Genomic DNA, 27,008 nt, shown 5'->3' on the forward strand with positions numbered 1-27,008 from the left:
AACAAGCATAGCTTAATGCACATCAGCACCAAATTTCCACATCATTTTCAGCATTTGTGCAAAACTGGGGCATCTATTTGCTTTTTGCAACAGAATGAGCTAGAAGCTGTTTCTGCTGGATTTTCAAAATTGGTCTTTCAGTTTCCTAATATGATTTGGCCTGTCCCATGATCCAAATCAATTCATGATCACAAATGGTAATGAGTGACAGTGGCACTGCATATCTGGATTTCCTGTTCTTGTGATCGATAGCTGTAAATGGAATGAGAATTATAAGGCACCTTTGCAGCCAGGTTTAGCTGAGGCTGGAAGAAGTGATGAGGTTTTGAGCTTAATGAGTGTGGAGTGGTTATTGAAACTGGTAATTACTTTTTAGAGCAATGCATTTTACCATTCTGCCTACACAGTCTTTTCATTGTTTTTTGGACAACTGAGATGAATGGGATTATTACAACTTGATTCACATCCCCACCAAGTGAAGATGGTGAGCAGGTTTGGAATTTTCCATGGGCATTTCTCATCCACTGCCCTCCATTGCTGTGGTGAATCTGCAGGAAAGAAGGGTACATGTTAGGAATGGGTGAGCATTATTCAATGAGATTAAAAAGACAAGGAGTGAGGATGTTTGTTTGCTGCTTTACAGGAATGCTAGTCATGGGTAGATGTTCAGGCACTAAGATGGCATTGGCAGTATGCCCCAGCCTCATCATCTTGGAAAGCAAGAGCAGTGTGTCTCCTCATCAACTCCATGCCCAGTTCCTTATAAACCATGAGCTCTTTAGTATCGTGCATATCCTTTACAATGAGCTTCCTCTTGTGGCATTTCTATAACAGATTGTCCTTCAATGTGATTGAGTAAATTAGGTTGATGGCCAGCAGTGGAGGAGTTTGTGAGAAACAGGCAGAATGGGGCAGCTGAATTAAAAGCATAGTGAGAGATTCAAGGACTAATTACTGAACAAGAATTGGAGAACTGGCGTGAGGGAGCATAACAAAGTGCCTGAAGGCTAGTGAGACTGAAACAAACAAAAAAAAGAGTCAAAACTGACATTATTGGTGGACTGTTATGCCAGTGCAGCTAATTTAGTTTATTGATTAGAATCTTGAGTGGTTAATAACAAAATAACCTTAAATCATTTTACTAACCTTAAATAAATTATGGTAAACATGTCAGAAAAGCTGAGGCCCATTACCTGCGCATGCTGTGCCATGTGGGAACTCAGGAACACTTTGTACATTCTGGAAAAGAACATATACAGGAAACGTAATCAAATGCTCGAGCAGAGCTCAGAGTTTCAGAGTTTGAGAAGTGACCGACATCACTATAGTGCATACGAAAAGTTGGGGAGTTTTACAAATTGCATGTTCAGGAGGTAGTCACCCTGCAGCTTGAGAGTTCAGGAGGAGAGAGAGTGGCTGACCACCAGTCAGAGGAACAGGCAAGCAGAAACAGGCAAGGAATCCCCTGGGAGTGTGGCACTCACAAACTGACATTCAGTGTAGAATACTAGTGAGGGTGATGACACCTCAGCGGAGTGCATCAACAACACTGTGTTATCCCGGCTGTACATTGTGGTAAAAAGAATTGTAGAAATGCAGTTGTTATATTGGATTCAATAGTCAGAATGATAGACAGTGATTTATGTAACCACAGACATAAGTCATCAATGGTGTGTTGTCTTCCTGATGCCAAGAGGGAAGGATACCACTGAATGGATGCAGTTTAGGGAAGGGAACAGCTTGAAATATCTATCTATTTTGGAATGAATGACATAAGTAGGAAATATGTTGAGGCCCTACAAGCAGAATTTCAGGTGTTAGGATTAAACTATGAAAGAACAGGATCCCAAAGGTAGTAATCTCTGGATTACTCCCAGTGGCACATGCTAGTGAGTACAGAAACAGGAAGATGGTGCAAGTGAGTGAGAAGTGAGGCAAGGGGAGGAGGTTCAGGTTCCTGTGACATTGAGATTATTTCTGGAGCAGGAGGGGCCTGTACAAGCTGAATGTGTAGCACATAAACAGGGCTGGAGCAATATCCTCACTGAAAGGTTAACTAGTACTGTGGAGAGAGAGTATAAACAAATTTGGCAGTGGGCAACCAGGAGGCAGCATCAGGGAAGAGAGGCAAAGTACAGAGGAAACCAAGACGGACAAACAGCAACAGAACAAGAAATCATGTAGGAAGAACACTAATTAGATGGAGGGAAAAAAACCACAGTCAATTAGCATAGTGTTGACATTCATGTATTTTAATATGAGGAGAGTTGCAAATAAAGTTGATGAGTTACAGCCACAAGTAACCACATGGAGTTATAATATTGTGCCTACAACAATGACCAGACTTAAATATGGACAAGAAGTGGAACTAAACATTCCTGACTACTATCTATTCAGGAGGAATAAGGAAGGATAGAGAGGCTGGCAGTACTGAGTAGAATATTACAGGTATACGGAGGGATGATATATTAAATGATACAAAGACTGAATCTATATGATTATAGTTGAGGAAAGGAAATAGAGATGTTACATTGCTGAGTGATACAGATATGAAGATTATAACTCGGTTAGGCTTTGGGATGGTCTCTTTAGTTAAACGGAGGAATAAAGGTGGTCATGTGATCTGCTCTGAATCTTGCCTGACAACAAACTTGCGCAACTTGATTGCTAAAGCCTAAAGGGAGGGCCCAGGTTGTCTTACTGGGCAGGAGGTGTGAAATATTCATAGCTGGCAAACGATAACTAGAGCAGCTGTGCTAACAGTGGATAGACTTTTAGGCCAGAATTTTCCAGCTCCTCACACTGGTGGGATCTTCTAATCCCGCTGATGTGAAGAGATTTCAATGGCTTGCTCGGGGGAACCCACTGCGGGGGCCTGGAAAATTCCAGCCTTAGTCTCTAATTCTCACGGGGAGATGTTAGGAATGTCAGGTTTTATAAATATATACTTTAAAGTGTTAGTTAATTCCAAGATAGAATGGAGTTGGGTATCTAAAGGACAGATAATCAGCATTTCTACCTGAATGCAAGGCTCATGTGATTCACATTGCCATGGAGATCAGCTTTGAGAGGGGAACAAACCACAGAAAGCCATAGTGGTATTGGCTTATGGGGTTTTCTTAAGATATCCCTGAATCCTTCCAGACAGGTCAGTGTGCAAGAATCTGAGAGAGAAGAGAGAGAAAGAGCAGAGAAATGGAGACAGCAGTCTCTATTGATCACCACACAGAATGTGGGTGGGAGCTGACACTCAGATTGAAGAGAACAAGTTTGTGAGGATTCAAACAAGGCTGGAAGTTTTGCCTAGCTTTAGTTAGAGGGAGGAATCTCCAAGGTAACCCTCACTGTGAAAGTCAGTTTGGGGATTAGAAGTTATCCATCTGAAAAAGGAAGAAGGAAGCAAAGCATTGGGCGCTGAGAATAACTTTGGACTGGTTCCTGGAGAATTAAGTGTTAATTTAAGGGACGAAGTGAAATATAACCATGGAGGGAGATTTTCAGTTATTTGAAAAGTTAAATGGAGGATCTTTTCTGTAGTTTAGAGTATAAGTTACCTACTGAACAATGTTTAGACTGTTTCTTTTAGCTTGTTTGTTGCAGTAAAAGTCTTAACATTTGAACTGTTGTTGATGAGCCTTCCAGGCAGTCACTAGAAGTTCAAATATCTTTTTAAAAGTTATCGATCTCTATGGGGATTGTAACAAATCGGGAGCTGTTGTGAGATTTTGCACCAAAAGGCTGAGATGAGTACACAGGGCTTTGTGAAAGAGAAATGCAAAAACTTGAACTTGTGTTTCAAGAGAATGAGAAAAGGAAAAATTAGAAAGGGAAAATCTTGAATGGCAAAGAGTGAGGGAAGCCAGAGAATTTGAACTGGACAGAGAAAAGCTTTGATTACAAGAACAGGGACCAGCAGGGAGACTTGGCGATCAATCAGCTTTAACTCCTGGATTTGATTTGGCAAGGAATGTGTGCCTAGTGTCTAAATTCAATGAGGAAGGAGTTGACATATATTTTGTATCATTTGAGAAAATTGCAACAAAGTTACAATAGCCAAGAGAAATTTGGACAATTTTATTACAAAGTGTTTTGGTAGCGAATAATCTGGAAGTTTATTCGACCCTTTCAGATGAACAGTCTGCAGATTATGGTTAAGACTGCTGTGCTTAATGCATATGAGTTAATTCCATAAGTTTACTGACAAAAGTTTAGAGGTGTAAGGAAGAGACAGAATCAGACCTTTATGGATTCTGCTTGAGAAAAATTAATATTTGATAGATGCTGTAGAGCTATTAAGCTTGAGCAAGATTTTGAAAACCCTAGAGAACTGTTGTTAATTGAAGAATTTTAAAACAGTATTCCTTTAGGAATAAGGTCCCGCCTAGAAGACAGTGACATTTCTAAGAGAAGCTGCTGGTTATGGCTGATGGTTACAACTTTTCCACAAACACATAGGTGGCAGTAAACCTTTATTTGCAAACCCACATAGAAACTGGGGAGATAAGATAAGTGATAATGAACAGAGCACTACTTCCAATGAAGAGGAAAGCAGAAGTAAAAAGACATAGATTCCTCAGAGCTGTGAAAAAGACAGTATGGGAGATAAATATGATCTGAGGGGACCAAAATGTTATTTTTGCCATAAGGGAAGCCATGTGATGGTGCATTAAAAGCAAAATGGTAGCCTTTGTGACCATCACGGCATGGCTAGGAGAGTGCGAGAGGAGGACTCTGGGACAGGCAGTCAGCAGCACCTAGAGGAGAGTGCAAGAGGAGGACTCTGGGACAGGCAGCAGCACCTAGAGGAGTTAGGAATTGAAAAGGAGTGTGAGAGGAGCCGGGAGTTGAAAAGGAGGGTTAGAGGAGCTGGGAATTGAAGAGAAGCGCAAGAGGAGTCGGGAGTTGGAGAGGAGCGTGAGAGGAGTCAGGAGTTGAAGAGGAGCGTGAGAGGAGCTGGGAATTGAAGAGAAGCGCAAGAGGAGTCGGGAGTTGAAGAGGAGCATGAGAGGAGTCGGGAATTGAAAAGGAGCGCAAGAGGAGCTGGGAGATGAAGAGAAGCTGGGAGAGCAGGGGTGACAGGGAGTTCGGTGAGGAGGGAACAAGGTGATCCTTTGAGTACCGTGAGTATGGCCCGGTAATCATTTACTACTTTTAATACTTATAGTTTTTAAGGTCTTATTTTGTGGTTCATCGTTTGTAGGGGTTATATTTTGTAACAACGAGGAGCAGAGAAGAAGGGCCCGAGATTAATTGATATTAAGTATCTTCCAAAAGGTTTAATTTAATTTAAAGGGGTAAGTCATGGCAGGAGAGCTCAAAGCCGTGGTGTGCTCCTCCTGCTCTATGTGGGAAGCCGGGCACATTTCCAGTGCCCTGGGGCCAGCATGTGTGCGGGAAGTGTCTCTAGCTGCAGCTCCAGGAAGCCCGGGTTTTGGAACGGGAGCAGCAGCTGGGGATGATGTGGAGCATCCGTGAGACGGAGGGTATTGTGGATAGCACATATAGAGAGGTGGTCACACTGCAGGCTAAGAGTCCACAGGAAGGAAGGGAATGGGTGACCACCAGGCAAAGCAAGAGGACCAGGCAGGCAGTGCAGGAATCTCCTGTGGCTACTCCCCTGCAAAACAGATATACTGCTTTGGATACTGTTGGGGGGGAATGGCCTCTCAGGAGAAAGCAGCAACAGCCAAATTTGTTGTACTACGGTTGGATCTGCTGCACAGGGGAGGAGTAAAAAGTGTGGGAATGCAATAGTTATAGGGGATTCAATTGTAAGGGGAATAGATAGGCCTTTCTGTGGCCGCAAACAAGACTCCAGGATGATATGTTGCCTCCCTGGTGCTAGGGTCAAGGATGTCTCAGAGCGGCTACAGGACATTCTGAAGGGGGAGGGTGAACAGCTAGTGGTCGTGGAACACATTGGTACAAACGACATAGGTAAAAAAAGGGATGAGGTCCTAAAAGCAAAATATAGGGAGTTAGGAAGTAAGTTGAAAAGTAGGACCTCAAAGGTCGTGATCTCAGGATTACTACCAGTGCCACGTACCAGCCAACACCTTCTATGATAGCCATCGAGCTGAAGAAGACTTGAACCACTGGGTTATTGTCACTGGAGATCCTGGTGTCCCACATGGCACCCTGTACAGGCACCTCTGCCTATTTGTAAGGATGAAAACTCAAAGGAAAAGCATCATCGGGCATCAGCTGACCACTCAACTCAACAGCCCACTTGTTAATTTAACGAGCTATAACTAATGAAATGAACTAGAAATTACTAATGTAATGAACTAGAAATAGCAGGATATGTCGGATGAATACGTGGCTGAAAAGATGATGTGAAGGGGAGGGTTTCAGATTCCTGGGGCATTGGGACTGGTTCTGGGGGAGGTGGGACCAGTACAAACTGGATGGGTTACACCTGGACAGGACCGGACTGATCTCTTAGGGGAACATTTGCTAGAGTGGTTGGGGAGGGTTTAAACTAAAATGGCAGGGGGATGGGAACCTATGCAAGGAGTTAGAAGAAGGGGAATCAAAGACAAGAACAAAAGACAGAAAGCGGAATAAGAAAAGTGATAGAGAAATCAAGAGCAAGAATCAAAAAGAGCCTCAGTGAAAAATAGTGGGAATGGGACAAGTAATGTTAAAAAGACAAGCCTTAAGGCTTTGTGCCTTAACACGAGGAGCATTCGCAATAAAGTGGATGAATTAACCGCGCAAATAGATGTAAACAGGTATGATATAGTCGGGATTACGGAGACATGGCTGCAGGGTGACCAGGAATGGGAACTGAACATCCAGGGGTATTCAGTATTTAGGAAGGACAGACAAAAAGAAAAAGGTGGTGGAGTCGCATTGCTGGTTAAAGAGGAAATTAACCCAATAGTGAGGAAAGATATTAGCTCCGACGATGTGGAATCTGTATGGATGGAGCTGAGAAACACTAAGGGACAAAAAACATTAGTGGGGTTGGGTATAGACCCCCAAACTGTAGTGGTGATGTTGGGAATGACATTAAACAGGAAATTAGAGATGCATGTAATAAAGGAACATCTGTAATTATGGGTGACTTTAATATGCAAATCAAATTAGTAACAATACTGTAGAGGAGGAATTCCTGGAGTGTATACGGGATGCTTTTCTGGGCCAGTACATTGAGGAACCAATGAGAGAACAGGCCATCCTCGACTGAGTATTGTGTAATGAGAAAGGGATAATTGGCAATCTAGTTGTGCGAGGCCCCTTGGGGATGAGCAACCATAATATGATAGAATTGTTCATCCAGATGGAGAGTGACATAGTTGATTCTGAGACTTGGGTCCTGAATCTTAATAAAGGAAACTACGATGGTATGAGGCGTGAGTTGGCTATGATGGATTGGGAAAGGTTAGTTAAAGGGATCACGGTGGATAGGCAATGGCAAACATTGCAAGAGCACATGGGTGAACTGCAACAATTGTTTATTACTGTCTGGCGCAAAAGTAAAGGCTTACAAGGGAAATTAGAGATAGTATTAGATGCAAGGAAGAGGCATACAAATTGACCAGAAAAAACAACAGACCTGAGGATTAGGAGCAGTTTAGAATTCAGCAAAGGAGGACCAAGGGATTGATGAAGAAGGGGAAAATAGAGTATGAGAATAAGATTGCAGGGAACATAAAAACTGACTGTAAAAGTTTCTATAGGTATGTGAAGACCAAAAGATTGGTGAAGACAAATGTAGGGAAGACCAAAAGATTGGTGAAAACAAATGTAGGTCCCTTACAGTCAGAAACAGGGGAATTTATAATGGGGAACAAAGAAATGGCTGACCAACTAAATACATATTTTGGTTCTGTCTTCACAAAGGAGGGCACAAATAACATACCAGAAATGTTGGGGAACACAGGGTTTAGTGAGAGGGAGGAACTGAAAGAAATCAGTATTAGTAGGGAAATAGTGCTGGGGAAATTGATGGGATTGAAGGCCGATAAATCCCCGGGGCTTGTTAATCTACATCCCAGAGTAGTTAAGGAAGTGGCCCTAGAAATAGTGGATGCTTTGGTGGTCATCTTCTGAGATTCCATAGACTCTGGAACAGTTCCTACAGATTGGAGGGTAGCTAATGTAACCCCACTATTTAAAAAGGGAGGCAGAGAGAAAACAGGGAATTATAGACCAGTCAGCCTGACGTCAGTAGTGGGGAAAATTCTAGAGTCCATTATAAAAGATTTAATGGCTGAGCACGTGGAAAACAGTGGTAGAATCGGGCAGAGTCAGCATGGATTTATGAAAGGGAAATCATGCTTGACAAATCTACTGGAATTTTTAGAGGATGTAACTAGTAGAGTTGGTGAGGGGGAGCAAGTGGATGTGGTTTATTTGGACTTTCAGAAGGTTTTGACAAAGTCCCACATAAGAGATTGGCATGTAAAATTAAAGTGCTTGGGATTGTGGGTAGTGTATTGAGATGGATAGAAAATTGGTTGGCAGACAGGAAACAAAGAGTAGGAATAAACGGGTCTTTTTCCGAATGGCAGGCAGTGTCTAGTGGGGTACCGCAGGGATCAGTGCTGGGACCCCAGTTATTCACAATATATATTAATGATTTAGATGAGGGAATTAAATGTAATATCTCCAAATTTGCAGATGACACAAAGCAAGGTGGGAGATTGGGCTGTGAGGAGGATACAGAGATGCTTCAGTGTGATTTGGACAAGCTGAGTGAGTGGGCAAATGCATGGCAGATGCAGTATAATGTGGATAAATGTGAGGTAATCCACTTTGGTAGCAAAAACAGGAGGGCAGATTATTATCTGAATGGCTATAAATTGAGAGAGGGGAATGTGCAATGAGACCTGGGTGTCCTTGTACACCAGTCGCTGAAGGTAGGCATGCAGGTGCAGTAGGTGGTAAAGAAGGCAAATGGTATGTTGGCCTTCATAGCCAGAGGATTTGAGTCCAGGAACAGGGATGTCTTGCTGCAAATGTACAGGGCCTTGGTGAGACCACATCTGGAATATTGTGTGCAGTTTTGGTCTCCTTATCTGAGGAAGGATGTACTTGCTATAGAGGGAGTGCAGCGAAGGTTTACCCGACTGATTCCTGGGATGGCGGGGCTGACATATGAGGAAAGATTGAGTCGATTAGGATTATATTCACTGGAGTTCAGAAGAATGAGGGGAGATCTCACAGAAACCTATAAAATTCTAACAGGACTAGACAGGGTAGATGTAGGAAGGATGTTCCCAGTGGTGGGGGAGTCCAGAACCAGCGGGTCACAGTCTGAGGATATGGGGTAGACAATTTAGGACTGAGATGAGGAGAAATTTCTTCACCCAGAGAGTGGTGAGCCTGTGGAATTCGTTACCACAGAAAGTAGTTGAGACCAAAACATTGTACGTTTTCAAGAAGGAGTTAGATATAGCTCTTAGGGCGAAAGGGGTTAAAGGGTATGGGGAGAAAGTGGGAGCAGGCTATTGAGTTGGATGATCAGCCATGATCATAATGAATGGCGGAGCAGGCTCGAAGGGCCGAATGGCCTACTCCTGCTCCTAGTTTCTATGTTTCTATGACTACAGAAAATGTTGCACCAGTAGATGACGCTAGTGACAAACCAGAAGCTTTGAATGTATTTACTATTGGTAAAAATCAAAACATGGAGGATTATGAGGTCTCCACATCTTTGTCTGATGAAACAGGCAAACAAATAACTTTTCTAAGAGATACGGGGTAGGCACAATCACTCATCGCTGTAGGTGATGTGAAACTCCCTTTAAAAGGTCTGCTATTTCAGAAGATATTGATTATGGGCATTGCTAGAGGTTGTTTAACCACTCCATTGCATAAGATTAATTCAAAGTGTTCTTTAATTTCTGGTATTATAACTGGGCATTGTGTCAATGTTGCCTATTAATGGTCATAATTTCATACTAGGGAATCACCTGACTGGAAATAAAATCCTGTCATCTCCTGTGATGTCAAACAAGTTCAGTGAAATGGTAAAAGTTGAAAATGTACCAAATATATCAAATTATGAACAGAAATCCCCAACTATTTGTATTCCTACTGAGTCAATTACAGTTCCAACCAAAGATGTGTTCCAAGAGTCAAGAGCTCAGGCTGCTGAAATTAAAAGAACATTGAAATCTCAGACTGACAACAAAGAATAAACAACAGCTGAAAATGAACTGTAGCTGTCTAAATTAAGCCTGCAGGCAGACCCTAAGCCAGTGTTCTTTATTGCAATGCCCGTGAGCCAGTGGCGACTCCCATCAACAATAAGTGCGGCTCCCGACTCCACGTTAGTAAATTAATGGGGCTTGTAATTGAGCATCGCGAGATTAAGTTTAACGTTGTTTCTCATGTGACTGATGCCACTTTGGAGCAGCCTCTCGATGCTCCCTGACCTCCGAGTTGCGGCCTACCCCCCTCCCTGATCTCTGAGGGTTGTGGCCTTGTCCCTGTCCCTGACCCACTCTCTCGCCAAACCTCCTGCTCTCTGACTCACCCTCTTGCCACTTCCCTTTTATGGACCTGCATTCCCATTCAAGATCCAGATCTGATCTGAAGCCAGAGCTCCAATGTTGTTGAAGTACGAATTCCCATGGTGCAGAAATACCGAGCTAGGGATGCTGCAATCCATGTCTTTTTTAAAATGGCTGTTGAAGCTGCGCCTGCCTTGATCACAACGTGGCTTTCGGAGAGGGAAGCAGCAAGTGGGAGCATTTAAAAAAAACTGAACTGGACGAGCCATATAAATACAGTAGCTGCAACAGCATGTCAGAGGCTAGGAATCCTGTGGTGAGTAACTCACCTCCTGACTCCCCAAAGCTTGACCACCATCTACAGGGCACAAGTCAGGAGTGTGATGGAATGCTCTCCACTTGCCTGGATGAGTGCAGCTCCCACAATGCTTAAAAAGCTTGACACCATCCAGGATAAAGCAGCCCACTTGATTGGCGCCCCCTTCACAAACATTCACTCCCTCCACCACCGACAAACAGTGGCAGCCGTGTGTATCATCTACAAGATGCACTGCAGAAACTCACCAAGACTCCTTAGACAGCACCTTCCAAACCAATGACTGCAACCATCCAGAAGGACGAGGGCAGCAGATGCATCATTCACCTGGAGGTTCCCCTCCAAGCCACTCACCATACTAACTTGGAACTATATCATCGTTCCTTCACTGTTGCTGGGTCAAAATGGGGAGGTGATAGTGTCGTGGTATTGTTGCTGGACTAATAATCCAGAGACCCAGGATAATGCTCTGGGGACCTGGGTTCGAATCCTGCCATGGCAAATGGTGGAATTTGAATCCAACAAAATATGGAACTAAAAGTCTAATGATGACCATGAAACCACTGTTGTAAAAACTCATCTGGTTCACTGATGCCCTTTAGAGAAGGAAATCTGCTGTCCTTACCTGGTCCGGCCTACATGTGACTCCAGAAGCACAGCAATGTGGGTGGTTGGCTCCTAAATGGCCAAGCAAGCCATTCAGTTGTATCAAAACAGGAATGAAATCGACGTTAGCACTGGGTGATTAGTGCCAAAATTGGGAGAGCTGTCTCACAAACTACTCAAGCAACAGCCTGACATAGACATCATCATGGAATCAAACCTTCCAGATAATGTCCCAGACACCACCATCACCATCCCTGGTTATGTGCTGTCCAACCGGCAGGAAAGACCCAGCAGAGGTGGTGGCACAGTGGTATACAGATGGGAGGGAATTGCCCTGGGAGTCCTCAACATCGACTCGGGATCCCATGGATCAAGTCATAGCATCAAGTCAAACATGGGCAAGGAAACCTCCTGCTAAATGCCACATACTGCCCTCCCTCAGCTGATGAATCAGTGCTCCTCCATGTTGAACACCACTTGGAGGAAGCACTGAGGGTGGCAAGGGCGCAGCATGTACTGTAGGTGGGGGACTTCAATGTGCATCAGCAAGAATGGCTTGGTAGCACCACTACTGACCGAGCCCTAAATGACATAGCTGCTAGAGTGGGGCTGTGGCAGGTGTGAGGGGACCAACAAGAGGGAAAAACACACCTGACCTCATCCTCACCAAACTGCCTGCCGCAGATGCATTTGTCCATGACAATATTAGTAGGAGTGACTGCCGCACAGTCGTTGCGGGGACGATGCCCCGCCTTCGCATTGAGGACACCTCCATCGTGTTGTATGGCACGACCACCATGTTAAATGGGATAGATTTTGAACAGATCTAGCAACTCAAGATTGGGCATCCATGAGGCGCTGTGGGCCATCAGCAGCAGAAGAATTGTACTTGAACACAATCTGTAACCTCACGGCCTGGCATATCCCCCACTCTACCATTACTATCATGCCATGGGATCAACCCTGGTTCAATGAAGAGTGCAGGAGGGTGTGCCAGGAGCAGCACCAGGCATACCTAAAAATGAGGTGTTAACCTGGTGAAGCTGTAACAAAGGAATACTTGCGTGCCAAACAGCATAAGCAGCAAATGATAGAGCTAAGTGATCTCACAACCAACAGATCAGATCTAAGCCCTGCAAGTCCTGCCACATCCAGTTGCGAATGGTGGTGGACAATATGCAACTTGCTGGAGGAGGAGGCTCCACAAATATTCCCACCCTCAATGATGGAGGAACCCAACACATCAGTGCAAAAGATTAGGTTGAAGCATTTGCTACAATCTTCATCCAGAAGTGCCGAGTGGATGATCCATCTCAGCCTCCTCCGGAGGACCTTAGCATCACAGATGCCAGTCTTCAGTTAATTCGGTTCTCTCCACATGATATCAAGAAATGGCAGAAGGCTGAATAAAGCAAAGGCTATGGGCCCTGACAATATTCCGGCAATAGTACTGAAGATTTGTGCTCCAGAACTTGCCGCACCTCTAGCCAAGCTGTTCCAGTACAGCTACAACACTGGCATCTACCGGTCTATGTAGAAAATTGCCCAGGTATGTCCTGTACACAAAAAGCAGGACCAATCCAACCTGGACAATTGCTGCCCATCAGTCTACTCTTGATCATCATTAAAATAATAAAAGGGGTCATTAACAATGCTATCAAGTATGACTTGCTTAGCAATAACCTGCTCACTGACACCCAGTTTGGGTTCCGCCAGGGCCACTCAACTCCTGATTCTTTACAGCCTTGGTTCAAACATGGACAAAAGAGCTGAACTCCCAAGGTGAGGTGAGAGTGGCTGCCGTTGACATCAAGGCCACATTTGACCAAGTGTGGCATCAAGGAGCCCTAGCAAAACTGGAGTCAATGTGAATCAAGGGGAAAACTCTCCTCTGGCTGGAGTCATGCCTTGCACTAAGGAAGGTGGTTGTGGTTATTGGAAGTCAGCAATCTCAGTTCCAGGACATCACTGCAAGAGTTCCTCAGGGTAGTGTCCTCGGCCCAGCCATCTTCAGCTGCTTCATCAATGACCTTCCATCACAAGGTCAGAAGTGGGGATGTTCGCTGATGATTGCACAATGTTCAGCACCATTTGCAACTCCTCAGAGACTGAAGCAGTCCATGTGCAAATGTAGCAAGACCTGGACAATATCCAGGCTTGAGCTGACAAGTGGCATGTAATATTCGCATCACACAATTGTCAGGCAATGATCATCTCCAACAAGAGAGAATCCAACCATTGCCTCTTGATGTTCAATGGCATTACCATCACTGAATTCCCCACTATCAACATCCTGGGGGGTTACCATTGACCAGAAGCTGAACTGGAGTAGCCATATAAATACTGTGGCTACGAGAGCAGGTCAGAGGCTAGGAATCGTGTGGCAAGTAACTCACCTCCTGAATCCCCAAAGCCTGTCCACCAGCTACAAAGCACAATTCAGGAATGTGATGAAATATACTCCCCACTTGCCTGGATGACTGCAGCTCCCACAACACTCAAGAAGCTTGAATCCGTCCAGGACAAAGCAGCCCACTTGATTGGCATCATATCCACAAGCGTTCACCCTCTCCACCACCGATGCACAGTAGCAGCTGTCTGTATCACTTACAAGATGCACTGCAGGAATTCAACAAGGCTCCTTCGACAGCACCTTCCAAACCCACAACCACTCCCATCTAGAAAGACAAGGGCAGCAGATAGATGGGAACACCACCACCTGGAAGTTCCCCTCCAAGTCACTCACCATCCTGACTTGGAAATATATTGCCGTTCCTTCACTGTCGCTGGGTGAAAATCCTGGAACTCCCTTCTGAACAGCACTGTTGTTGTACCTACACCACATGGACTGCAGCAGTTCAAGATAGCAGTTCACCACCACCTTCTCAAGGGCAACTAGGGATGGGCAATAAATACTGGCCCAGCCAGCAAGGTTCACATCCCCTAAGTGAACAAAAAAAACCTCCCTCCCTCCCTAACAACACTGTGGATGTACGTACACCACATGGACTGCAGCGATTCAAGAAGGCAGCTCAGCACCACCTTCCCAAGGGCAGTTAGGGATGGATAATAAATGCAGGCCTAGCCAGCAATGCACACATCTCGTAAATGAAATTTTAAAAATGTACAAGGACACCCAAATCCCTTTGGATACCTACATTGTCTCTCATCTTTGAAAACATATTTTGCTTTTTCATTTTTCCTTCCAAAATGGATTATTTCACACTCCTCCATATTATACACCATCTGGCACCTTCTTACCCAAACTTACAAAATGTTTACAAATGTGCAGAAGGAGGCCATTCAGCCCATCGAGTCTGTTCTGGCTCGCTGAAAGAGCATTCTACCTAATCCCACTCCCCTGCCTTATCTCCATAACCTTGCACATTCTTTCTTTTCAGATAGCAATCCAATTCCCTTTTAAATACCTCAATCGAACCTGCCTCCACCGCCCTTTCAGAAAGTTTGTTCCAGACTCCAACCAACCTCTGCATGAAAAAATTTCTCCTCACATCACTTCTACTCCTTGTGTCCATTATTTTGAATCTGTGCCCTCTAGTTCTTGATGTACTCTTGAGACAGAACTGTTTGTCACTGTTTAACCATACTCCTCAGCATCTTGAATACCTCTATCAAGTCTCCTCTCAGCCTTATTTTCTCCAAGGAAAACAGACCCAACCTCTCCAATCTATCCTCATGGCTACAGTTGTTTACCCCTGGAATCATTCTTATTAACCTTCTCTGTACTCCCTCCAATGCCTTCACATCCTTCTTCAAGTATGGCACCCAGAACTGGGCGCAGTACTCCAGATGAGGCCTAAGTAGCATCTTATACAAGTTTAACCTGACTCCTTACTCTTGTACTCAATGCCCCTATTAATAAAACATAGGAAACCATATGCTTTACTAACTGCTTTCTCAACATGCCCTGCCACCTTCAATGACTTATGTACACACACACCAAGGCCCCTTTGTTCCTGCACCTTCTTTAGAGTTTTTCCCTTTATTTCATACTGTCTCTCCATATTTTTCCTGACAAAATGAATCACCTCACACTTCTCTGCATTGAACTTCATCTGCCATTTGTCTGCCCAATCCACCAATATGCCTATGGCCTTTTGAAGTTCAAGATTATCCTCATCACAGTTGACAACATTTCCAATCTTTGGATCATCCGCAAATTTTGAAATTATGCCCTGCACACCACAGTCTAGATCATTAATATACATCAAGAAGAACAATGGTCCCAACACCGACCCCTGGGGAACCCCACTACAGACCTTCCTCCAATCTGAAAAACAACCATCTATCACTAATCTGAAGAAGGGTCATACAGACTCGAAACGTTAATTCTGTTTCTCTCTCCACTGATGCTGTCAGAGCTGCTGAGTTTTTCTAGCATTTTCTATTTTTATTTATAACTACTCAGCCAATTTCTTATCCAAGTGCCTACTTTCCCTTTTATTCCATGAGCTGGAATTTTGCTCACAAGTCTATAGTGTGCACTGTATCAAATGCCTTTTGAAAATCCATATAGACCACATCAACAGCATTGCCCTTATTAATCTTCTCTGTTACCTCCTCAAAAAACTCCAGCAAGTTAGTTAAACATGACCTTCCCTTAATGAATCCATGCTGGCTTTCCTTAATTATCCTGCACCTGTCTAAGTGACTATTGATTTTGTTCCTGTTTCCAGAAGTTTCCCTACTACTGAAGTCAAACTCCTTGCACCCTTTTTTGAACAAGCCTCTAACATTCGCAATTCTCCAGTCCTCCAGCACCATCCCTGTGTCTAAGGAAAACAGGAAGGTTATCACCAGTGCCTCTGAAATTTCCACTCTCAGCTCCCTCAGCATCCCCAGATGCATCTCATCTGGTCCTGGTACCTTATCAATTTTCAGTAAAAATAGCCTTTCTAATACCTCCTCCTTCTCAATTGTAAATTCCTCAATTGTACCAGTTACCTCCTTTCTCACTTTAGCCTGGGTAGCATCCTCTTTCTTTGTAAAGACAGAAGCAAAGTACTGGTTTTAATACCTCTGCTACTTGTCCTGCCTCCACATGCAAGTCTCCTCTTTTGTCCCTAATTGGCCCTACACTTTCTTTTACCACCCTTTTATTATTTACATGCTTATAGAAGACCTTATAATTCCCTTTTATATTAGCTGCTAGTCTCTTTTCATGCTCTCTCCTTGCTTTTCTGATTTTTTTTTCACTTCCCCTCTGGTCCTTCTATATCCAGCCTGATTGTTCATTGTATTTTCTACCTGACATCTGTCATACGCGTATTTCTTCCTCTTCATCTTCACCTCTATCTCCCTCGTCATCCAGGGTGTTCTAGATTTATTTGTCCTACCTTTCCTCTTCAAAGGAATATACCTTGACATTGCTTGCAATACTATCGCTTTGAAGGTAGCCCACTATTCAGACTCCGTCTTTTCTGTGAACATTTGACTCAGATGCATTCTCTTCCCATCGAAGTTGGCTTTCCCCCAATTAATTATCCCCATTCTGGATTGCTCCTTGTCCTTCTCAGTGGCCAACCTAAACCTTATGATACAATCGTCACTGTCCCTTAAATGCTCTCCCACTGTTATTTGATCCACTTGGGCCAATTCATTCCCCAGAACCAGGTCCAACAGTGCCTGCCCTTTCGTTGGACCGGAAACATACTGCTGCAGAAAATTATCTTGAACACACTCCAGGAACTCTTGCCCTTCTTGTCCCTTTGCACTATCCCTATCCCAGTCTGTATTTGGATAATTGAAGTCCTCCATTATAATTGTTCTATAATTCTTGCACCTCACTGTGATTTCTTTGCAAATTTGTTTCTCTACATTCCTTCCACTAGTTGGTGATCCACATACTACACCGACCAATGTTATTGCACCTTTTTCATTCCTTACCTCTAGCCAGAGAGATTCTGTCCATGACTCCTCTGGATCATCCTCTCTCTCCAGCACTGTAATACCATCAACAGTGCCACTCTGCCCCTTTTCTTCCTTTCCCATCTCTCCTAAATACCTTTTACCCAGGAATATTTAACCCCCGTCCTGCCCTTCTTTGAGCCAGGTCTCTGTTATAGCAATAATATCATAGTTCCATTTGTCAACCTGTGCCTGTAGTTCACCGATCTTATTAACCACAATCTTTGCATTTCCATACATGTACATTAATCCTGGTTTAGGCTTTTTAACTTTCCCCCTTGCTCTGACCCCATCTAATGACTCACTATAGCCTACTCTAGTTCCATCAAACTCTCCAAGTATTCTATTTACATTGATATTACTCTCTGATATATCCTCCTTACCAGTTAATACTTCTTTACTTCCCACTACCAGTTTTTTTCCTCTCCTCTCTAAATTTCCCTTCAGGTTCCCACTCCCCCCCTCCCCCGCCAATCTAGTTTAAACTCTCCCCAACAGCACTAGCAAACCTCCCCATGAGGACATTAATCCCAGTCCTGTTCTTGCACAAGTCCCACCTGCCCCAGAATCGGTCCCAATTCCTCAGAAGTCTAAAGCCCTCCCTCTTTCTCCATTTCTCCAGCCAAATATTGAACTGCTCAATCTTCCTATTCTTATGCCCACTCGCAGGTGGCACTGGGAGTAATCCTGAGATTACTGTTCTTGAGGTCCTGCTTTTCAATTTCCTTCCTAACTCCCTAAAATCTGCTTTCTGGACGTCATGCCTTTTCCTCCCTATGTCGTTGGTCCCAATGTGGACCACAACCTCTGGCTGCTTGCCCTCCCTCAAAAGAATGTCCTGCAGCCGCTCTGTGACACCCTTGACCCTGGCACCAGGGAGGCAACATACCATCCTGGAATCATGTCTATGGCCGCAGAAACACCTGTCTGCTCCCCTAACTATGGAATCCCTTACCACTATAGCACTTCCACTCCTCCTCCCCTCCTCTGCAGCTGAGCCACCCATGGTGCCATTGGCTCTTGCTACAGTCCTCTGAGGACCCATCTCGCTCACCAGCATCCAAAATGGAAAAGCAGTTAGAGAGCGAAATAGCGTCAGGGGATTCCTGCACTACCTGCTTGTTTCTCTTAGATACTCTGGCGGTCACCCATTCCCTCTCAGCCTGTGGACTGCTTAGCTGCGGTGTGACCACCTCTCTTAATGTGCTATCCATGTAATCCTCAGCCTTGCGGATGCATCACAGTGACTCCAGCTGCCGCTCAAGTTCCGCAACCCAGAGCTCAAGTTTCTTCAGCTGGTGACACTTCCTGTAGATATAGTCATCGAGGGCACTTTGTGCCTGCATGACTTCTCACATCCCGCAGGATGCACATTCCATGTGGCCAAGCTGCACTGACATACCTTAAACTTAAAGTGTTTACCACCTGTCACTCAGCAATCATCTCCTCCTCTCCCTTTCATGCTCTTTATGAAGTCTCGCTGCTCTCTCTATCTTGCGCCTCTTTATGAAGTCTCCATAGCCTCTTTGCGTTCTCCTCTTAGCTTACTTTGTTCAGAAAACTTGGACATATTACTCTCAGTTCTCTTATCTCTGTCATTGATAGATTGTCAATTGCTGAGATCAAAGCCCTGATCCTTTCAGCTCTCCACCAGTTGACACACTGACATTCCAAAAATAAGGTTTTTATTCCTACTCTCTATTTTGTCTCTGTTAACCAGTCCTCAATCCATGCTAATATATTACCCCAAACCAATAAATCCTAATCTAACAACATCTCATGTGGTACCTTATTGAATGCCTTCTGCAATTCCTAATATACTACATCCACAGGTTCTCCCTTATATATCCAATTGGTTACACCCTTAAAAAATAGACTTGTCAAATACAATTTCCATTTCATAAAACTATGTTGATTCTGCCTTATCAGATTATGATTTTTCAAATGCCCTGTCACTAGTTCCTTGCTGATATTATGGCCGGAATTTTACGGCCCAGTTGCGGCAGGGATGGGGACGTAAAATGCAGCAAGCCACTCTAAGCTCTGTTTACTTCGGCCGGAACGTAAAATCCCGCTGCCATAAAATTCTGACCAAGGTTGTCTCTTGCATATGATGTTAAACATCAGCTAATCAGTTAATCATCAGCTGGATGTAAAAGAACTTAAGGCACTTTTTGAAGAAGGGCAGGGTGCTGGCCAATATTTCTCTGTCAACTAAGGACAAGCAAATTACCTGGCCATTCATTCATTTGCTGATGTGAGACTTAACTATGCACACATTGCTGCCATTTACCTACACAGCAATAAGTAAATTTGCATATTCATTTCTTCTGTATCTGGCAGAGTGGATCATGCACTCATCAGAGAGCCTACCTGAGTCCATTGAAATTAATGAAATGAGAATCAGCAGGTTTAACATGCCAGGCGATCTGCCAGATTACCTTTCAGATGCTGAAGATCAAAATTTACCCTAATATGTCATTTCAAAAGTGTTGGATTGGTTTCAAAATGTTTTTGTATCACTTGAGGACATTATATAATAATGTGCATAACTTCATTCTTTCATTTTAATACTTTTTCTCTTGGTTTTGTATCAAATATTCCAGTTTTCACAGAAGTCACATCGTACTTTGCCCAGTTAGAGCAATAATTCTGATCTCAAACTTAGTTTATCAGAATCTCCTGTTTTCTGGGAAGAAAACAAACTAGAATAACACAATATGTTGGAATCCAACATACTAATGACACAATTTTTGTTGGGGGTGTCAGAGGTTGAGGTCGGTGGTTTGGAGACCGGGAAGGATGTTGGGGGTAAGTCTGAGTGGGGGTGAGGCGATGTTCAGGGGGAGGTCGAGGAGGAGGTCAGACCTTGGGTCAGGTCGAGTCAGGCCTGGAGGGGGGAAGGCTTTGGCCTTGGGTTGGTCGGGGGGGGAGCTGTATTGGGGATGGGGAGATATCAGGTCAGGTCAGGCCTGATTGGAGGTGGTGGAGTAAGGGTCAGGTGTGGTGCGGGGTGGGGAAGAGTCCCCCCGAGGTTGGGGGAATCCTGTGGGTTGGGGAGTTCCTGTTGGGGGATGTGATCTCTTGAGGGTGGGGGGAGTCCCGTGGGGAGGATGGTAACTGGCAGGGGGTGGCCCCTGGGGGTTCGGTGTGGAGGCAGATCCCTGGGAGGGGTGTAGTTGGAGGTTTGGGGTGTGGGGGCTCCCATGGGGGTTGATGTGGGTTTGTACAACAGTTACCCGGTCGGAAACATCTGAAGTTTGTGAATTAAATCGCATTTTCCGATAGTTCCTAGTGCAGGGCAGTTGCCCAGCGGAAGTTTTCTTTTCTGGGCAAACCTTACCTGGGAACTACCAAGAGGGGTTCTCCAGTGCATCTTTGGGGAAACCCCCCAACATGATGTGCTGGAGCTTGGAAGTTACGGCCCATTAATATTTAATGCTACTTGACTAATGACTGAATCATATTAAGCTTAACTAAATCATTTTGAGATATTCTGACAGTTAGACAAGCTATTTATTTAAGTCTAATTTTTATCCTTTCTTACTTCTTAATTCACCAAAGAACTGCTGTTTAATTGGTGACAAATATGGAAAAATTTTGATTTTATTAGATTGCTTAAACTAATAGTAGCTGTAGTGGATATGTGGAGAATTGAAAAGGAGGTGAATTTTTGGACTGAAAGATATTTAAGGTGATATTTTTCATGTGAAGCTTTGTGGTGGTGTAACCAGATATCCATAAACACATCTTTCTTCATGGGTATGTGGATGGGACTTCCAATATTTCCTGAGGTCCCTCATTTCAATAGTTATGCATTGCACTTAGCAATCATTGATCACTAGATATCCCACCTCTCCCATCCTCATAGAATCCATAAAGAGACAACTACACATCCTATCCTATTAAAGCACATCTTCGGCCTTGCGATTTTTTGCTGTATTTTTGAACGTGTCAACAAAGACTGCAATGTCCCAGAGAGTAGGAATGGCTGCTCCCCTTTTTAGCAAAAGTTTTGACAGTTATGCTCAGAGTTGAAGCAATTAATGCAGGATTGTTACGCTTCAGTTAGAAGGGGATTCCCCTCAGAAAGGGGAGTGCTCAGACCACATCTGAACAGGTGGCAGAGCAGGTAAATGCAGTTTCTGCAGACAGGAAGTTCTCGTCTCAGATACACAGGTTTTATAAGGATTGGGGAAGTTGCTGAAGTTAGTGCTGAGTGAATGTATCTGTCTCCCGTGCTGTGTTATGGAATGCCAAAAACACACTCACCCAGCTGCATCTTCACACGCAGTGTATGCTGATTATGAGGTAACTCTGCAACATATCTTAAACTATCATTATATAATCTGTATTCATTTATGTCACATCTTTCATAGTCCAAGGAAACCTTTCAACGATGGGGTACTAAGATTGTAAGAAACTCCACCAACACCTACTTGTCTGCTGAATGCTCCTGCACTTTTATTTTCTGAGGCACTGTGCCAGTTGTACAATAATAACAGGGCTCATTAAACAGCCAGTACATCATGAATTTCATTATAATTGCAGGAAAAAGAAGCCTGTAACTGGAAAAAACCGGAGACAACTAACTCATGCCAGCACATCCATCCTCTAGCCCAGAAACCACCTGGTAAATTAATTTTGCATGTTGTGGGACAACATACTGCATAACCCACTGAAAACGTTCATGCAGCTGCCCAAACCTTATATCCAGACTAGTATCCAATATTGCTTCTGTTTTTCCTGCTATGAATTTGTCACAGTAAGTCATTCTGTCAATAGAATGCTTAAGCACACACCATAACATTATAGCACAGCATGTGTTAGCTAGTGAAGTGTATTACAAGCATAGTGTTGCTGAAAGCAATAAATTCTTCATATTTCCACACGTCTGGCTGAGGGGCACACCTCAGAGCATGAAGATAAAGGGGCTTCCCCCTGATGATACACAAAAGCATGCACCTCATTTGTAGTAAGGATCAGCCCAGAGGTATTCACTAGGGCATTTAGAGTTAGAATTGGAGTAAGATCCAAAAGCACCAGGTGAAACACACAACATGAGTGAAGAGGATCAAGGGAGCTGTAGGATAGATTAGCTTAAGGCCACCCTCAACTGCTAAATTCCAGGATTGGTGTCATCCAGAACTTAAATACAAACGTGTTTGCACCAGCAACTTAAATAGTTAGTGAGAAAAACACTCTGTAAGATATGATTGCCAGCATGAAGGAATCCATTACATTTTGACTGCTTCACGCTTTACAGAACTGCAGTCCATCTTGGAACACTTGGCATCTTTCAGAGTATCTGTCTCAAAGCCTCTTAACAGAATACAGCTGCAAGTTCCTTCAGAAACTTTGGGCTGGATTTTACACTCCCCCCACCAGCAGGTTTGAAGGCAGAGGGCACATAAAATCCATTGGGTGGCCTTCCCATTGCCTACCTGCCCTCTCCCAATCTGTCTGATATTTACAGGAGTTGGGGAGGCATCGGAGGACTAGCTCGCCCTTGGACCTATTGAGGCCCATAAGTGGCCAATTAATGTATTTTACCCATAGTGGGGGTAGGCCCACGCCATACAGGAAGCCCAGCAGCTCCATGGGCTGGTGTCAGACAAGGGTGAGGGTCACCTCCTGTGTAGACTTGATAGAACTGCCGGCTATCCAATTTGCTGGCAGCTCTCTAAGGCAGGACTTGCTGTCAGGATAGGAGTGGAAGTCTTGTCTTGAAGCAATTAATGCTGCTTCCAGTTTTAAATAGGTGTGGAGCATCCGTCAGAATCATGTGTGGGCACTCCCCTGTCTTTATGCCAGGGGAGACAGGGACCACAACGCCTCATAAATTCCAGCACATTATAACTACTACTATAGAGATGCTGGAATAGTTGAGTCTTGAATGAAAAATACATGGATGAAGGTTTCAGCTGTAGATGGCAGTGAAAGTAGGCAACCCTTGTGATGAAGCGGATATCGATCTAGATCTTAGGTCAACTGCAACACTAATGTTGCAAACAGTTTGGTTAAACCAAAGACAGTAGCCAGGGAATGGAATAGAATTGGTGGCAACAGAAATGATTTTGACATAGACTTCAGTCTTGCCAATGTTTAACCGGAGAAAAATGCAGTTCACCCAGGATTGGGAGAGGCAATGCAAAATTCAAAAAAGGTGGTGGAGAGATGGAGCTAGGTATTGCCAAAGAATATCTGAAATCTGAGCTTATGGACCAGATTCTCGAGGATCAGGAAGACTTCACGGACCTTTAAAAATGGCATGCGGGACCTAGATGTGGAAGTCCCACCTCCATTTCCAACAGATCCAATTTTTTCCAGTAGGGGAAAGGGGAGGGATTGTGAGTCACACAGGAGGGAAATCCAAACTCAACAGGGCCATTTGAATGCAGTGCTGAGTTCAAACAAACCCAATTTTGGCTGTTGCAATGGCCTAATCCCACAGTGTGTGAGTTTGAATTGATGGAGTAGACATAAATGCTCTTGAAGATTGGATAAGGCCTGGCATGCTCTGAAGATTTTTTAAAAATCACCTGCTCTTTAAACTTTAAAAAAAGGCTGCAGGTATCGCCTCTGCTGGACTGCTTTGATTGATTGACCATCTATTGCAGGTTAGAATAAAAAGTGACATCTGTTTGTGCAGACTCAATACAGTTCTTTGTTAACATTTCCCCAAGGGTATTATTATTATGTCATTGTGAATGCTTGGCTGAGTTTCAAAAGCTACAATTATCTCAGCAGGGGTTCTGAATTCAAAGTTGGATTGACAGTGTAAAGAGGCTATCAAAGGGTTAGCTGTCTTTGATGCGAGGTCTGAAGTTTTTTTTTAATAAGAGATTAACCACTTGAGGAGATTTAAAAGCTTTGAATGTGTTTTATGAATTTTTTTCACTATTAAGTATTTATGACTGAGTGCTCTATTGGATTGCTTAAAGCTTTTTGTTTCATCTCCATGGCTCCTGGGGTCTGCCTATGTTGGACACTGGGTGAGTATCTATGGAAGTGGCACAGAGAGTATGAGAGGTCATGGGAGGTTGTTGGAGGCATGAGTTATCATTGAATTGCCATGGAGGGTATGAGGGGCCTTGGGAGTAGATGGGGTGAAGGCTAAAGTTCCCAACAGCTTCTGAAACAATTGGGACAAAATACCAAAGAAACAAGGAGGTCCTTCTGACCAGCCTGCCTTGGCACTCACTCACCCCCAAGGTAACCAACGCTCTTCTTCTGGGGTGACGGGACCCGACTCTATACCACACTCCCTCGCCCCCCAATCTAGAGCAAAAATCTCATGATTTGGCATACCTTTTACCAAGGCAGGCCCAGCGATTCAGGCAATTACCAAACATGAACTCCCTGCCTCAGCAGCAAAAATCTGGCCCATGTCTTCAGGCGATGTTGCCAAAGGGCAACATGTAGATAAGAAAAAGGAGAGGCCCAAGAATAGGTCCTTGGGTATCTTTAAAGGTCATGGTGTGAGGATTGGCAAGGAAAGACATTACTGGAGATGTTTTGACTATGATCAAACAGGTAATGTGAGGGATGTGCCACGGAGCTGGCCAACCAAGGAGAGACCATGCAGGAGGATGGTGTGGTTGATTGTGTTAAAGGTAACAGAGAGGTTCATAAAGATAAGAGATAATGCATATTTGTCATGATGAAAGAAAATGTAATTTGTGACTTTGATTAAAGCTATTTCAGTGCAACGGCAGGGGCAAACTTTGATTGAAGATAATTAAACATGGAATTCTGGAAAAACGGGCACGGGTTTGGAATTTGACATCCAAAGAATTTTGGGAAGAAAGGGAGATGCAGAGCAGTAGATTTCAAGAATGAAGTGGTTGAGAATTGGCTTTTGAGGAAGGGGTGATTGATATTTTGAAAGGGAGGAGTCAATAACATACAAAAAGGGACCATTTATGATAATTACAATGTGATATCTTAAACAATGGAGAAGAGACTGGAGGGGAAAGGTTAACAGATGCCCATGGATAGAGTTACAGAGGAGAGGAGGTCAGTAGTTGCCAGCCCAGAAGCCATCTTGAAATAAAGCCTACTGAATTACTCCACGAAATCTCTCACCCATCTTTAGCTTCATGTGGCTGACACCTACCGGTGACTTACTGTTCAGCAGATTTATAGCCTCATGTTGTGGTTGTTGCTTGAACCTGTGCCACAATGTTACGCAATGACTGTTTGAAAAAAGTAGAAGCAATTTAAAGGTCTGTTGTTTTTTAAATTAGATGAAGTTGTGATTTTGGTGGGATTTTGATGAGCTGGACTGCAGCTTTGGCTTAACGATAGACACTCATCAGATGATTAGTAATCTCAGGTAGTACTGGTGCACCATGAGCATAGCCCTGGAGATTGGTATAATGGATGAGATCGATAGCAGCCCATTTACAATGTCTGGTTCTGTATTAATAATCACTATGTGAAAAGGATTATCCTGCTTATTTTGTGGGAATGGTAATGGGGATGGGAACAGTTGTGAGTTTTTTTTTAAATCAAGATAAGAGATGTCAATGCTATAGGAAGGAACTACTTTCCCACATTTTTGCAACAGGAGCCAGCATCACTCAATCCCAAGCCAGGTTTAGTTTGGGATAGATCAAACATCAAACTGTCTCTACTGCACCTCAACAATGAATCAAGTTTCCAGGTGTTGCAAATATTGATGACAGTGTAGCAACACCTGGAAACAGCAGTGATCGGTGGATCAGCATTGATATCTCTTAGGAATGAAGCCTACTGGTGTTGACATCTGTTTCTGAGAGTGTCCCCACAGAAATTCCAGTTACATACACTAACTTGGGAAGTTTCCAGTTGGAGCTGGCCACGTTGCAGTTTCTGCATAAACCAAATCACATTGTGGTACTCAAAATCTGGACAAGAATTAAACTGGACTGGACAGATTTAACTGATGTGTATTCAGCATTTCATCAGAAGCAGGCAACAGAAGAACTTCCCTGACTCCTTTACAACAAACAGATGGCTAAATGGATGGAATATTAGCTCCAGATTTCAACAAAATTCACCACTTGGGCACCTTCCACAAGGTGCCTATTTTTTTCTGTTGCTTTTCTCCAATCTTCTATGTTAAATTGTACTAAACCTCTTGCTTACTACCTGAAGCTAACAAATGATCCAGATCACATGAAAGTCAATGAAGTAATGTTTTTAAGTCCCTTTTGTGGCACTACTGTATAACATAGGGAAGGTAGCCAATCATACCAAACATAATGTGAGGGAGAATGTCCTTAAATGGAGTTTACTAGATTTTGTTACATAATTACATATGACGCACAGCAAAAAATTGTGTCGACTTATTCTGACATGATTCATTTTTAGTGTTCTTCAGTTTGATATACTTTCTGTGAGCATTCTTTTCACTGACAATTTTTCGTGTGATTAAATGAGCTGCCAATTATATTATAATGCATTCGGATTAACTGCATGGAGCTATAATCAAGTTGCCTTCAGGCTATGGTCTGCAGAATATATTGGAAAGTGGCAGAAGATAACAACAGCTGTTTCAGCAGAAATGAGCCACAGGAAGAGGAAAAAAGCTTTCTTCAGTAATCAGTACTTACAATTCCTTGAAGTGGAAGAGATAAAGAATAATAAGAACTTGGATTTGGCATCTCAAAACAAAAGGTTGTCAAGAGACTCAACATAGATGGAAG

The 27,008-nt window shown here is 43.6% G+C and overlaps 1 long non-coding RNA gene across 1 annotated transcript; it reads right to left on the bottom strand.

Annotated features, from left to right (window-relative positions):
• LOC144690702 (uncharacterized) lies at window positions 1-27,008 on the bottom strand. The gene is made up of 3 exons (XR_013578938.1): window positions 26,916-27,008; window positions 1,194-1,239; window positions 1-548 (listed from the first exon to the last, which is right to left on the bottom strand). It is a non-coding gene; the product is annotated as an uncharacterized LOC144690702 (long non-coding RNA).

The sequence above is a fragment of the Cetorhinus maximus genome, chromosome 2 (genome assembly GCF_964194155.1).
Source record: "Cetorhinus maximus chromosome 2, sCetMax3.hap1.1, whole genome shotgun sequence".
In the NCBI taxonomy this organism is placed as follows: domain Eukaryota; kingdom Metazoa; phylum Chordata; class Chondrichthyes; order Lamniformes; family Cetorhinidae; genus Cetorhinus; species Cetorhinus maximus.